Below are 10,244 nucleotides of genomic sequence, written 5' to 3' on the forward strand. Positions count from 1 at the left end.
TGATGTTCCCTGTTGCAGTTTCCTCAGCAGGTGCATGTGTGCTTCCAAGTGTGCAGTTTTAATAATGCATCTGCTGACAGAGCTTAAATTTCATGTACATGAAGACAGGTATCAAAACAATCTCAGGCTGAGATTGGGTAGGAAAAGGGAGCCAGAGCAGCATGGTGGCCAGCAGAAAGCTTTGCCATTTTGCAGCCATGATAGCAGACCAGGGTATGTTTGCAGTTACTGCATGCCATAGGATTTCCAGGGGACAAAAGCCTTGGAGAAACAGGTGAGAAGTGTGTGATGCCACTGAACACACCCAGTGTCTCTATAATATGACTGCCTGTGGGATCATCTGGTGTAATTCCTTTGGGAGCTGCTGGATGTTGGTGGCTGCAGGCCCCAACAATAATTGACCTTTGACAGCCCATTAACATATGGCTCGTTATTTTCCTCCCATAAAGTCCTGTGAGCCAGCCATGGAGGTGATTCTTACTCCTTTATTTCCTCACCTTTGCCTGGGGTCAGCTCAGTTACTCATAGCATCAGCTGTAGTAATATCCAGCAAATTGAGTGTAAGAAAAGGAGATGCTTTCTTACACTGGTGTGCTGCTTTCATAACCCATTAACAGCTCTAACCAGGTTTTTTTGACCCCAGAACTCTTCAAGCTCCCCCTTAAATGGCCAGCGGATGCATTTGTGCTGGTGAAGACGACTTATTTCTCTCAAAGCTTATTTTTAACTACAAAACCAAAGGAAAAATCTTTCAAGCTGAAAAAAAGAAAAAAGCAGAAAAACTGTGAGATAGGCTGCCTGCCGTTTTCTTGGTTTGCTCCCACTAAAGACCATATTTATTACAAGAAAATAGAAACCCTATGGATTTCTCTTCTGAGGTCTGTGTTTCAAGCTTGACATTTAAACATGAAACCACAGGCTCTAAAATTTAATCATTTGCTCCTCAAGAAATATGATGTGTGGAGCTGCTGAGAAAAAGGGCATGCAAGGTAAAAATATTTCATTGGGAGAAAAGGAAGAAGGTAGGGAAATTACATGTTCATTTAAAAGGAAAAAAAAATAAAGAAAAACAAGATAGCGAGCAGCCTCTCCCATCCAGTGGGCAAAATGCATCCTGTGGTCCCTTTCCATGAGATGTGTTGGAACATGGAATATATATAGAGATGCATGGCTACCTGTGCACACATATGCAGAAGCACTGGGTGATCACCTCTTAATTAAGACAAGAATTAGGGCATGGCTAATAAATGGTAAATGGCAGCAAATAACCAAGGAGTGAGACTGGATTGGGCAGAAGAAAGTGTTTTCAGCCAGGCAGGGGGGGATAGATGAAGATGATCAAGGTGTGGCACTGGAAAGGATTTGGCCTTCATTAGTGTTCCTGTCCCAGGAGGAATTAATGGCCCAGCTGGGAGAGGAGGGAGGCAGTGCTAGGGTGGCTGCAGAAGGGATGGGTGTCCTCACTACTGCTAAAATCCCCCAAGTTCCATCCCACCGGGCAGTCACCAGCCATCAAAGCAGGGAAGAGGGGTTGAATGGGCTGGATAAAGTGGCTGGGAACATGCATGGAGAAATTAGATGATGGGAAGCCACAGTCATGGCTTTCATCCTGGCTTGGCCATTGCCCAAGTGGGGGGAAAAAACATTTACTTGGCTTGGAAACAGTGGCCCTTTTGGGGGGTTTTAGTATTTTGGAGTGGAAAGACAGGGTTTCACAGCCAGAGTTTGTAAGCAGCTGAGTACACACTGAGCCCTACATGAGGACTGCCTTGCTCAGCAGCTGCTAAAACCTGGGTTTGGGTGACTTTAGGTTTGAACATGCCCATGTGAGTCCTTCCCTTGGCCCAGCAAGGGGAAAGGGAAGCATCAGTGGTGTCTTCATCCCTTTGAAACCCAGGGATTGGAGAACAGGGCTGTACAGTCAAAATCTTTTTGTAGCCACAACTACACATATCCCAGAGAAAACAATCAAATAAAATGAACAAATAAAATAATTGTAAATATTCTGTGTAGGGAAAGGTTGTTGGCTCTGGCAGAGGCAAAGTTGGGCTGTCCCTTGGGAGGGGAGTGCTAGAGGTGCAGTGTCCCAAATCAACACGAATAGCTGCTCCAGGGCACAGAAATCAGTCCTGCAAAAACCATCCCTCTCCCATCCCTGCCAGCTGTGCTTCATTGCCTCCCATTTTCTGCAGCAGCCAAAGAGACTCTGACTCCTTGGCCCTGGCTTTGCATCCCCTGCACCAGGGTCAAAGCCCTGGTGCACTGTCCATCCCTCTCTAGGACCCCAAATTTGTGTGACTGCTTCATCGGGGAAGGCAATTAGCATTCAAGTGCTGCTGTTAGCATAATCAGAAAGACAAAAGGCTGACAGCAATAGCTGCAAAGCCAGAGCCCTGGTCAGAAATTTAATGGAGAAATAAATTATGGTAAGAGAGCGCATTCAGATCCAGGCTGGGGCTGCAGAGGGTAGGAGGGCAGAACGGAGCCCTGCCTCCCGCTAGTTCATCATCCACGCTCCAGGGATCCCCATGGCTGTAACTGATAAGCAGCTGATAAACAGCTCTGCTTCCTCGGGAGCAGAAACATTCCTGTAAGGAGTGGCTGAGACCCCCAGGTACCAGCCAGGGATGCCGAGAGCCCCCTTGGCGCCGCACCCCAGCTCTTTAAAGCCAGACCTTCCCTTGAAAAGCTCAGCTTATTTCAAAGTGCCGCTGTTTAGGTCTTTGTGATAGAGGGGATTTAAGAACCCCAGGGTTTCACAAGCTGGTCTGGGGACGGTCACATCCCAATAACGCTGAAAACGGGGGGAAAAACCAAAACAGATAAAACCTGATCACTGGAAGCAGGCTTGGGTGCAAAAATAAGGCTTGAAAAAGCCAGATAAGTATCCCAGTGATCCCTGTAAATTTGGAAAGCCTGAGTAGGCTTGGGAAGGGAAGTACCCAGTTGTGGCATTCTGTGCAGCCACGCTGGGCTCCCCATGAGCTAAAATAAAAAGACAAAAGCAAACAGACAAAACAAAAAAACAAGCAAAAAAAAGAAAAGGCAGCAAGGTGAAACGCCTCCATCAGTGATGGCATTGTATGGGCATCTGGTCCCCGAAGATGGCACTGTTATCTCAGTGTAAGCTCTTTTTTCAATATTATTCACCTATTCAAGGGGAGGAGAGATCTTATTGTCTAAAGGAGAGATGAAAATAAAGGTCACTGTGCTCACTGCAGAAACATCCCACTGATGAAGCAGTGACTTTGTAGGAGCTGATAAATCAGGAGTTGAATGAAAGAATTATTTTTTTTGTTGTTTCCTCAGCCCTGTGATTTGATTTGATTGGAATTACCTTCATTAGAATCTGACCCTCAGCAAAGCCCTTTTACATTCACCAGAAGGGCACAGGGCAGTGCAAATTTCCCATGTTTGAGAGGAGACAGCATGAAGGGAGGTTATAAAAATATATAAGGATATTTTTAAAAAATATATAAAATATATGTGTAATAAAAACTGAAAAATGTAAAAGCCTTTATCAAAGCAAATTTAATGTTCTAGAAATATGATCCTGTCCTTTCCCCAGACAAGAGAAAGCTACAGAAGCTCCAGATGGGCCACACTGAGGACTTGTATTTTTGTGTGTGTGTGTCTGAGGGATGCAGAAAGGGAACCAAACTTGTGCTAATAAGCAGCTACTCAATATGCCTTGATGAGTGAATATATTCAGAGTCTATAGAGAGTAAAGTGTGCTGCAGTGAGAATGGGAGATGATTCCCCTCATATGAATTTGCCTAAGTACAGAATAAACATCTATTTTTTTTCTGCTTTCCCCCTTTTTCTAAAGCCCAGCTGTCTGTTAATGCATATAATGATGGTCCCTCCAGGGACCAAGCCTGAATTCCCATTCATATGCAAAAATCATAAGTGAGAAACTTTAGGTTTGGCCCAAACAACAGTGTGTGCACTTCTCCCAGTGAAGGAAATTCCAGCTTGCCATATTTTTCCTGCTCAGGGCATGCCAGATGTCTATAAAAAGGTGGGGGAGGATGGTTATTGCTGTGTATGAGCCAGAGCTGGCAGCAAGGAAAGGATGCTTTTGGCACATCCATAACACACCACCTCCACACAGGAGGGACAGGAGGGAGCGTGGAGCAAGGGAAAGCCAGGGGGAAACTGCCTTACTCATGTGGCCACCCTTGTGCTGGACACCAGGCCCCTCCTGAGGGGGCTGTGCTGGCCCTGTGAGAGGCAGCGGCTGTGTCACAACAGGATGCATTTAGGGAGAGAGGGGGGAAACAAAGGTCTGAATATGACAGAAAAGGGGCCGAGACAATGGGGAAAAACAGGTATTTGTGCAAAACCAGCTCCTGAGTACTCTTCTTCAAGTGGGCTGCTCAGTGCTTGCATGCCAGTCAGTGCTGCCTCCCTGAAGCCCTGCCTTAAGCTGCCCTCCAAGAGCTGCCAAATGTTCATGTTGTGGAAAGCAGAGGCTTGGAAAGCTGCTTTCAGGCTTCACCAAATCATTTTGCTTTAAAGGAGGCCTCTGGCATGGCAAGAGAGACCACCCTGAGCAGAAAGAGCAAAGCAGTGCTTTGCAGTGAAGTTTTGCTGCAGGCAAAGCATTAGAGCAAGTGCTAAGGCTCATCCCTGGGCAATGGGGATGGGGAATGATCTCATTTTGGGGAGAAATAGCTGGATTGTTACTGGAAAACCAAAACCTCAGAATATTCCTCCTTGGAAATATTCTTCCTTGGGAGTAATATTCCTTGGGAGGCTAAGGCATCACTGTGGGATTGTTCTGGGGAGCTGTATGGGCCATGTGTGACAGGCAAGTCATTTTCATGCTGGATGCCTGCCCTGGGATCATGTGCTTTGGACAGAGGAAGTGATTTAGGAAGAAGATAGTCAAATTCATGGGGTTTTTCTCTTTACGCTGTAAAAAGAAAGGGTCAGGAGAATATTCCTTTCCCACTGTCCCAAGATGAGCCGGGGCTTTGCGGTGCTGAGGCAGTGGTGGTCTGTACAGAGCCTGGGGGCTTGGGGCTGGCAGGGGAGCTCTGCTGGGCCTCACAACTGCTGCAGGTGCATTTCCAGCCATAAGGAGCAGTAACAGTCCCGGTGGAAACGTTCAGCTGTGGTAAGTGTAGACAGAAATCTATTATCCTTGTGAATGCAATGTCAATATTTACAGAGAGAGGTCAAAGAAGAGAGCTCTGCTCAGGAAATGTCAGCTCTGGAGAAGGAGGAGGCATTAGCAGCATTTGCATTTGTGCCAGAGCAATCCCTGCAAAACTGAGGAATGTTCAGGAGGAATATTTTTGCCTTCTATCTGCCATTCGAAGGCTCCTTTAGAGAGAGGCAAAGACAAGAGGAACAGAAAAATGGCACAGAGCAAAGAAAACAGGGTCCAAAAAATCATTTAGGCTGATCCAGGTTGATACCTGCAGCTAAGAAGCCAACAGGTAAGACAGGATGATGGATTTAAATAAAGGATCTCAGAATATTTTTCTGCAAGCTTCTTGCTTAGGGTGGAAAATGCTCAAAATGGGTTTAATCCCCCATGCTCCATATTATTAGCACAGGGGTGCTACTGATATTGCTGGTAACACAGGAGCTCCTGGGCCCTCTTAAAGGAAGACCAAAGAGGTGTTGTGTGAACATGAAAGGGGCAGGCAGAAGAAGCACAGGTGAGAACACAGCCTCAAAAACAGCTTTTTGCCAGCACATGCAGCTGCTGCCCACAGATGATGCCCATGGGATTAACAGGACCCCCAGGTGATGCTTCCAGGTGTGGGAGGACAAGGGAGCATCACCACCCCCCAGAGCAGATATCCAGCCTTGTGGCTGCTGGGGGGATTGGCTGTTTCCCCCTAAAAACATTTTTTTCATTAGAGAAGGAGGTTTGAGACGTCCCAGAAAAGTTGAAAACTCCCATGCATTTCCCAAGTGGAAAAACACCTCTTGGCTTAGATTTTGCCTGTAACTCTATACATGCTCAATGAAAACTTCAGGGGCTGGTGGCCTGTGAGGATGTGGGATGTGCCAGGTTCTGGTTTTCATTGGGATTAAGGTGTACATGGCCAAACAGATGGGAAACCACGTGGTGAGACAGAGCCAACCGTGTAAATAAACTTCAGAAACCTCTCACTGCTTGCTTAGGCAGTGCTTGCTTTGCCACACTGCATGGGCCCAGGGGCAGGAGATCTGGAGAGCTGAGCAGGTTGAAAGTGGGAATTTCCCTGCCACAGCACTGAGTTCAGAAAACACGGCAGCCCTGTGGGGTGCAGAGCATCCCAATTCTCTGTCCCATGTGCCTGGGATGGCAAAGGACATCTCTGTGGCATGGAGAAAGCCATTTTGGGCTTTCAAGCTCCCTTCAGATTAAATGTTATTGCATTTGGGCAGGATATTTTGGAGCTGTTTCTCTGCTGGCCATCTCACTCCAAAGTTTAACTAAAAAACCAGAAGTCCTGGCAGGTTTATGCTGTTTGGTATTTAAAGCCAGATGATGTGGATTTATTCTCCATAGGATCTTGTGATTTGCCCCATCTGCAGTGTCAGACAGCTGTAATTGAGTTGATATTAATGCTGATGAGGAAAAATAACACTGTGTTATTTTTGTGTGTTCTTTCCACCTGAGCACGGAGAGGGATATCACCTTGGAGTGATATCCACAGGAGTTCCCTGCAGCCAACAAAACATCCAGAGCCATGTCTGTGGAAATGAAGCCCCCCTAGCAGCTCGCCTCGCTCCTGGGCAGCCTGGGCTGTGTCCCAGCTTGCCTCAGCGCCCTGGCAAAGCAAACCTTCTTTCGGGATGGAAATTCCCTCTGCCCGCTGGAGACTCCCTGCCCGCCCCGCTCCGGCTGGCCCGGGGCCGGCCCCAGAAAACAGGGATAAACCGGGGCAAAACGGGACAAAACGGGGCAAAACAGGGCTGTCTCCTCCCTTCTCCCCGCCCCGTTCCCGCCGGGATTCCCAGGACTGCGGGCCGTCCTTCGGTCGGTGCTGCCCTTCCGTGGCGTCCTGGGTGGATTTTCAGTCGCGCCCTGGCTCCCGCCCGTTCTCCTGGAGAAATGGGATTTTCTGGGGTCTCATCCCTGTTTCCTCCCGCCCCCGGATGTGGATGTAGGGCCGAGGGAGGAGCTGCCAGAGGCACTGGAGAGGGGCGAGGAAGAGCTGTCCGTGCTCGGGAAGCAGCGGGGTTTGGAGGGGCCGCGGCCCCCTTGGCCTGTGCTGCTCCTCAGGGAGCCCTGGCAAGTAAATACAGGGAATAAAGTAGCCAATTCTTATTTGTCCATTAATCACTAGAGGTCCTTGTCCGTGGCTACTGATAGCCGAGGTCTCCCATCCTTTTCTTCCTGTTGAGAAGTCCAAATCTCTGGGGCTTTGGAGACCTTGGCCTGGTTGTGATGGGTCCACCCGTGCCCAGCTGTCCTGGCTGCTGTCTCTGCCATCCTGGTTGGATGTTATGGACAGCAAGGTCCAAAGGCAGCATCTGTGCTAACTGGGCTCCCTGCTCAAGCCCAAAGCTCAGAAACTCTGGCTTGTGCAGACACACTTGAGTGTTCCAGGAGCCAAGCTGTCTGGGCTCTGCCACAAACCTGCTGCCCAAAGTTAGCACAGACATTAAGGCCCATTTCAAAGACATTAACCCCATACCTTCACCCAGCAAATTGTTTGTAAAGACATGAGCTTTCCTCCCACTCTCACTGCTAGGTATGGGAAACTGAAATGTCCTTGATTTAGGTTAAGCACTACTGAGCAACGACTAAAACATTAGTGTGTTATCCACACTATTCTCATATTGAATCCAAAATACAGCACTTCACCTGCTACTAGGAAGCTGAAACCAGGACAGATATGTGTCAGAAGACAAAGCGAAAGCTGCAGATACAAAAACCTCCTTTAATTAATAACTACTTTCACTAAGAATTAGGATAAAAATAAGACACATTATACTGAAGAATTATTTCCCAGTAACAGGCAGAGGAACTGACTAGACCTGATGGCTCTGTGCTCTGCTTGGGAACCAAGATGAACATTCCTGTGGCCACCAGCTTGTGTTTGGATTTATGATCTCCCTTCAGCTAGCTCTACCTCTCCACTGTGACAGGCCTTCAGAGCCAGGAGAACTTTTGTTTTTATCAACCTGCACTGGCCTTGGAAAGGCCAAATAGAGTAGAATAGAATCACAGAATCATAGAGACACTGGATTATAGCATCATAGAAGGTTGGAAGGGACGTTGAAGATCTCCAGCCTCCCTACCAGAGGCAGGGACACCTTCCACTTGTTCCCATCCAGCCTGGCCTTGAACACTTCCAGGGATGGAACATTCAGCCTTATGTTGGCGCATGACTCTTAGAAAAACAAAGAGAATTTCTCTGCATTTTTTTTCTCTTGGCAAATAAAGCACATTTCCCAAGTTTCTCCATAGATCATGACTATCTCTCACACAGCAATGCAGGTTAAAAAGGTCAGCCACCTTTAAATAAACCCTAATTGACACTTACTTCCCAAAATGAGGGTTATCAAAGTTTAAGGTACAGTTCCCAAGGCAGCCAGTGACCTAATTCTAAACATCATTAAACTGTTTCACTCTGAAAAATAGCACTGGCATTTCAAAAATCCCCCTGTAAGGGTGGCTGCTGCTGCTCTTCTGGAGGTTGCTCCTCTTGGATTCCTTTGCCAAGAGTTCATGTCTCACATCCACTCCTCAGATGATGTTGATGTTCAGCATTTAGCTCCTTCCACCCCTTGCTGTGTGCAGTGGCAGGGAGCACAACTCCTCTTCCTCTCCCTTTGCTGCAGGTCAGCTAAACCTTATCCAGCTCCCTTTTACACTGCTCCACCTGCTCTCAGATGGTTGGCAATTTCTCCCTCACAGTGTGGGTTGGAGAAGCTCCTGCTCTGCCCTGGCACGTGCAGGGAATGTTTGGGCTCAGGTAGGATTGATGGGCAATGACTCACTTTGAGCACACACTGTTACTCACAAGCCCCTTCTCTGGCACTTGGCTCCTCTCTTCTCTCCTGCTCTCCATTACCCTGGGATGGAGCAGGAGAGCTGCTTTGGGCTCGTGCCTGAGGCAGCCTCTGAGTTTGTGTCTGAGCAGCCCTGCCCAGTGCTGCCCGAGGGTAAAAGCTGCAGTGACCCTGCTGTCCCAGCTCTGCATGAGTCTCCTCTGCAAGCTGACACAGCCAAAACTCAGACCCTAGCACAGTCAATAAGTGACTGTCTCGCTGGTAGCAGACATCCCCCCAGTTCAGTCTCCCCAGGGATTGTCATCCCAGATGTTACTGCACAGCCATCCTTGACTAGTTACAATTAGCAAAGATCAATAGTCTAAAACACTTTAGTAGTAAAGGAAAATAACAATTAAAATAATATTTTCAGGTAGGAGAAATCTGGTTAAAATATTTTCTACCATCTCAAAATAAGTTTGTATAATATAGTTGACATCTCTTTTGTGGAACAGCACTGGTTCTGCTCAAGCTGAAACCATGGGGATGGGAGGAGAAAGTGCTGTGTCTTTCTTAGCTGCTATCTCACCTGCTTTATCACTGGCCCTGTGAAACCTGCTTGAGCAGTGTCTGGAAAGAAAAAATCCTTCTACTGGTAAGGCTGCCTCTGCCCTCAGGATCTGGGGCAGCTTGGGAGGGACCAAGAGCTTTCAAATGGCTCAAAAAACCTCAGATTGCTGAGGAAAACCATTTTTCTTATTCAGTTCATATGATTTGAGGTAGAAGGAGGGTGTTCTGAACATGGTTCGGTGCTGTTATGGCAGCATCCAAATTTGCTGCCGACCCAGGCATCACTTCCCCTGGCCCAAGGCAGAAGCTGGAGCAAGGCGGGGCCAGCAACACATCACCTGAGACCCTGGAAAGGCAACAGCATTGCCTCTGCATTCCCTGGCAGCAAATACCTTCATGTGAAAAGATCTCCCACAGCCCAACTATGGCATGAGTGGGACAAAAACAAAGATGTTAACAGGTGAGGTACTGAGTGGTGTTTTTCCTGTATAAATTGCTTTATTCTGAGTCATTCCAGTAAAACAAATGGAGAAAGAGAACAGCTTCTCAAGTGTACAGACATGGCTGGAATGTTCTTTTTGGGTATATTTTAGAAATGAACTCTGGTAAAGAAAGATGGAATTGAGTGATGTGGGAATAATAGTGGGGAACTTGGGAAGAGAATCTTTATTATTTTGTTCTCACTTGGATAGCCTTGCTAATTAATAATAGAGTTGGAACTTGGCAGT

Source organism: Zonotrichia leucophrys, chromosome 4 (genome assembly GCF_028769735.1).
Source record: "Zonotrichia leucophrys gambelii isolate GWCS_2022_RI chromosome 4, RI_Zleu_2.0, whole genome shotgun sequence".
Taxonomy (NCBI): Eukaryota; Metazoa; Chordata; class Aves; order Passeriformes; family Passerellidae; genus Zonotrichia; species Zonotrichia leucophrys.